At 49.9% G+C, this 5445-nt stretch overlaps 1 pseudogene; it reads right to left on the bottom strand.

Annotated features, from left to right (window-relative positions):
* Positions 1 to 291: 291 nt before the first annotated feature.
* Positions 292 to 4973, bottom strand: LOC105509127 (annotated as a pseudogene).
* Between the last annotated feature and the right edge of the window lie 472 nt (positions 4974 to 5445).

Genomic DNA, 5445 nt, shown 5'->3' with positions numbered 1-5445 from the left:
AATTCAGTGAAGAAAAGAACATTAAGTTACAGGCTGTGGGAAGAGGAGGCAACACCCTCCAATTCCGGAGGTTCTAGGGGTAGGGAAAGGGGAAGGTCTTTTGTTTAAACCAAGCCCCTCATTTCAATGCACAAAAGAATTACTCTGTTCGATATTAAATTGTATTGAAAACAAAATGGACTAAAAAGCAAATACTACTCTATGTTGGGGTGGAAGTGGGAGGAAAGAATGAGTCTTGGAAGCAGGAGAGGAGAGAGCAGGGGGAAGGTTCTGTGCTGTGACCCTGGGTGGTCATTCACGCGGCTTCATTTTTACTTTTGGTGGTCTCAGGAAGGTCGGGTTTTTCTTCTCCTTCTTCCGCTTTGTATTGGCTTGTAAGTTTCGCCAGCTGTCCACACGACCATCTCGACTTTCTTCAAAGTTTTTCTGCCGCTCTCTTTCTCATTTGGCTTTTTCTTGAGCTTCAATGTCTTCTTCCCTTTGTCGTTTCCTTTCATGCATCTCTTTGGCTTCTCTCTCTTTCCTTTTAATTTCCTGCTCGGCAAAGAGTTTCATTGTCTGTATATACACAGCTTGTTTGAACAGCTCAGGATCATCCTCTGCTAAACTGGTAGGTTTTCCTTCCTTGTTTAATTGTTTTTTTTTTTCACTCTTTCACACTGTGTTCCACGAATTCCTTTCCTGCCTGAATTACATCCAGGACCGTCTTCTTTTGCTCCTGGTCCAGTAGCAACTTGCAAGCTTTGTCTGCAGCTTCAAAAGCCTTTTACGCTGTCAACATCATCTCAATTTTTGTCAGGATGCACCAATATGGATAACTGCCAAAGCCTGTTTTTTATTTTCTCATCTGTAACTTCAGGATCTATCGGAAGAACCTCAGACGGGTTCAGATTGAACTAAGAGGAACCACGACTGTCGATCTCCCAATCCGATTTTTGGATGTTAGAACCAAGTCTCCCTTCTCTATTTGTTTCACCTCACTGTCGAAGGTCATAAATGCTTCCTCTGTGGTGCCGTGGGGTCCTGCTCTCTCCTGAAGCTGCCATTTCCAGACAATACCTTGCCTCTGTCCCTTGCATCATCAAATTTCCCCACCTTATGGTTTTATAAAATTCTGCTGTAAATATCTTGCATACATATGAAATGTGTATGTCTTCTTGCATATATATATGCATAAGTGTGTGTATGTGAAATATGTATAAATACCTTCCATGTATGTGGGTGCGTGTGTGTGGGTGTGGGTGTGTGTGCACACATAAACTGACCCTGAATTCCTCAAAGCAACTGTCCTTCCCTCTCCTCCCCTTTACAGAAGACCCCTCCAGCACATCATCTGTCCATGTGGCTTCCTTCTGCTTCTATCAACGCCTTCATTGCTCCGGTCAGAGTGTTCCCACATCTGACCTCAGCAGCGCTTGTCAGCAGCCATTTCTCAACTCTTATTTAACTCAACCTGTTATCCGTATTTGGCCAGAGGCCCCTTGCCATGTCTCTGAAGCATTCCTCCCAGACACCCCAGCTCCCGGTTCTCCTCCATCCCCCAGGTCCTTCTTCTCCGTGTCCTTTGCTGCGGTTCCTCGGCGTTCCGACTTCCAGAACCTGGAGTTCTCCTGGGATGTGGTGTCAGGCCAGGCTTTTTCTCTCAGTTCTCTTCCCAAGTAAAATAATTGTCTCAGCCTGAATTCTTTTCTAAACTCCAGATTTATATATCCAATGTCTAACCAAAACAGCACTTAGATGTCTAAGGCCCCCCCCAGGTGCAATGTGGCCAAAACCAAACATTCCTCCCCTCCCCGAATTAGCCTGCTCTTCCCCAGCAGGTAAAGGACAATTCTTTTCCACATGTTCTCACGTTAAAAACCTTGAAGATATTCTTAACTCCTCTCTTCATATCACACCAATTATATCCAATTCAAAGGAAAAACCCACAGCCTCTATTTTCAAAACATATTTAAGTGTCCAGACACTTCCCATTACCTCCATACTAACATGTTTCTCTCCAAACGCACCTGCATTTCACTGGCATTATTGTGCTGTCTCCTGTGTTCGCTCGCTTCCTTTCTCTGTCTCCGTCTCTTGCCCTCCCTCTCTGTATGTCTTCCCTTTGCTCTCTGTCTCTGACTTTCCCCCCTCTCCAGACTAGTTTCAATGCAGCATCCAGGATGGTCTCATGAAAGCACAGTCGTGTCACGCTCATGCCTTCCAAGGGCCCCTCCCCGCCTAGAACACAGCCCAAGTCTTCATGATGGCCTAGAAAGGCCTGCGTGATGTGAAACACCACCCCTGCAGTCTCTTCAGCACGCTACCCCCTGCCCCTGCGACCCACTCCTCCCAGCCACAGCCCACGGGGGCCTCCTCCCTGTGGCCCTCACACCTCCTCCTGGCCTTTTGGCTCATAGTTATCAGACAGAAAACAGCACTTCTACAATCATTTTCTTTGTCTTATGGCACTTGTCACCACTCGACATGTTCTCTATTTATTGTCTGCTCTTCCCGCTGAACGCAGGCTCGGAGAGAGCAGACTCTGTCTTGTTGACTATTCCATGCTTAGCTCTAAAAGCAGTGCTTGGTCCATAACACTTGTTGAGAGAAAGAAGGAAAGGAAGGAGAGAGAGCACAGCAGAGGGACAGAGGAAGAACGGATGAGAAAACAGACATCCTAACATTTGATAGCGAAGCCTGGGATGCTGGGGACTCTCCTAACTCACCTCACACCCCTCAGCACTTGCCCACAGTCTGCAGGGCGGACCCTCGGGAAATGGTCACTCGATGACCAAGTCATGAAAGGAAGAAGTGAATGAGTGAATAAATGAATGATCCAAGGAGCGCAGGACTGCGAGGGGGTCTAACTTAGGTCTCTCTGGGAACCGAGCACTCCCTGGGCTTCATGGAGCACAGCAGCCCTGGCTGCATGAACGTGCCATGAATTTTATGCTTCCTGGACCCTGAGACACAGACCCCGTGGTGGCTCCTCCTGTCTTGGAGTGGCATCTGGGCAGATCTGAGTCCACGGGCACAACTGGCAAGGCTGAGAGAGGAAAGAGGGAGCTGGCCTGAATTCTGACCTCCCACAGACAGTGCTCCATTCGGCTGGGCAGGTCTTCCCCTGGGGTGGAAAGAGCCTCTCTCTGGAACAGAGGTAGCCTCTGGGATTTCACCATTGCTTTCCAGAGTGGAATCACAGCACGGGGCAGGGGCCATTATACCCCTCAGCAGAATGCCTGGGAGCACCCAGGCTGTGAGAAACCACAGCAGGGGACTTTGTTTCTGAGCTCCGAGTGCCCGTTTATGGCCAATGGGGTGTCATTTGTTGACGTTATTACACAAGAAGCCACTGTCTTCAGAAAGGAGATCACCCCAGGATTCCTGCTGGTCAAGAGAGCTCTCATTTAATTATCGACTGCACAATAACTTGACGGGTGTATTAGTTTTATCAGCATGTATGTCCATATATATGTATGTATATGGACACGCACATATTCTTTCTAAGTGGTTGTAAATAATGAATAAACTGATAACCTGACACATCATCATTCAGACCTCAAAATGCAATCGATGCTTATCAGGAAGTGCAGTTGCGTCTGCAATGAGCGTATGTGAAGCAGGAGACCCGTGGTGGCCATACCTGCTTCCCCCTCAGTGTCCACCCCGAGCTCTTCAAAGCCCCACCACCATGATGCACTTCGGCACCATTAGCTGTGCGCGAGATATTTGTGAGTTTGGTTGTCTGTTAACAATTTGGCCCTGCAGCAATTAATATTTATATTTGCAGTCCCAACGCTGATAATGGGCAGCTAACAGGCTTGGTTAATTGGTTTTCCACCCCCACCCTCTTACTGTATCTTTCCTGACCAGTGGAGGCTCTCTTCCAAGGAATCTCATAATGGCCTTTTCATGTGTTTGTGATTTTAATTACCTTTTTATTGCTATGCAAATCTCCCTTCATTTAATCTGCCAACCAGAAGAGAGAGCAACATAACCAGCAAACATGGAGACAGAAGAGTGGGAAAGGATTGAGGCTGCAGCACAGGCCCTGGGCCAGCACGCTCAGGTGTGCAGGAAGGCAGCCTGGTGCAAGCTGAAATAAGGGGTATCCTCCTGTGGACACGTTCTTCTGAGTGTGGCCATTTGGAAGATGGGGCTCCCTTGGGTTGGGAGGAAGGTAGAGCAAGGAGCAGGGACTTTTGGGTGCCGCTGTGCTGGGGACACTGAAATAGAATTTCACGCACAGTGGTTTATTTAGTTCTCTGGAGGTGGCCTCTAGGAGGGGAAACTGAGGTCCAGAGAAAGAAGGCGATAGTTGTGGCCAGAATGTGGCCAGGTGAGGCTCAGTGCCCACATGTGTGTGTTTCAGAACCACAACCACAGAAGAACCTGTCCACACCATGCTGCCTTGACTCCCCTTCCCTGGGACGGGGCGGCAGCTCCCTTCGCCACAGGGAATTCTGGGAGAAAGGGCCTGGTTTCCTGGTAGACTGAGAGCTAGCCAGGCCTCTGACCAGTGTTGCTCTGGATGGGAAAGAGGAGGGAAGAAGGCTTTTCTCCCACATCCCCCTGCCACGAGCCAGGGTGTCCTGGGCAGTGGGAGAGCCACATGTCTCCAGCAGGCGGGGCCATGTCACCCCGGCTCGTGCTGCGTCAGGCCCCTGCTTGACCCAGGAGGGGCTTATTGATGGAATCCAATGGGATTGTCAGGTTTTGTGCTGGGATGTGACATTCCATTCTGGCCTCATTTTTTACATCATGGATCTGTCTTAGTTCATTTTGTGCTGCTATCACAGAATACCACAGACTGAGTACTTCAGAAAGAATAGAGGTTGATTTCTTACAGTTCTGGAGGCTGAGATGTCCAAGGTCAGGGGGCTGCATCTGGTGGGGGCCTTCTTGTTGCATCATCCCCGTGACAGAAGGCATCACTCACTTAGGGAGAGTGAGCAAGAGATTGTACTTACCTCACACATGCCTGCGCTCATGGTGCCTGCACTCATGGATGCCTGCTCTCACACGTGCCTGAGCTCACAGGTGTCTATGCTCACAGGTGCCTAAGCTCACAGGTGCCGTGCTCACGGATGCCTAAGCTCACAGGTGCCTATGCTCACAGGTGCCTGTGCTCACGGTGCCTGCTCTCACACGTGCCTGAGCTCACAGGTGCCTATGCTCATGGGTGCCTGAGCTCACAGGTGCCGTGCTCACGGATGCCTGAGCTCACAGGTGTTTACGCTCACGGGTGCCTGAGCTCACAGGTGCCTATGCTCACAGGTGCCGTGCTCACGGATGCCTGCTCTCACACATGCCTGAGCTCACAGGTGTCTACCCTCACAGGTGCCTGTGCTCACATGTGCGCACCACCTCCCCACACCCTCTGGGTGGCTTCTCGGCTTTTAATCTCAGAGGGTGATGCCTGCCGGCACCCGTCTGGCTCTGCTCTGTGGGCCTGGCCAGTCT

The sequence above is a fragment of the Colobus angolensis genome, unplaced genomic scaffold (assembly GCF_000951035.1).
Source record: "Colobus angolensis palliatus isolate OR3802 unplaced genomic scaffold, Cang.pa_1.0 Scaffold17, whole genome shotgun sequence".
NCBI classification, from domain to species: Eukaryota; Metazoa; Chordata; class Mammalia; order Primates; family Cercopithecidae; genus Colobus; species Colobus angolensis.
This window is presented reverse-complemented; position numbering and strand designations above follow the sequence as displayed.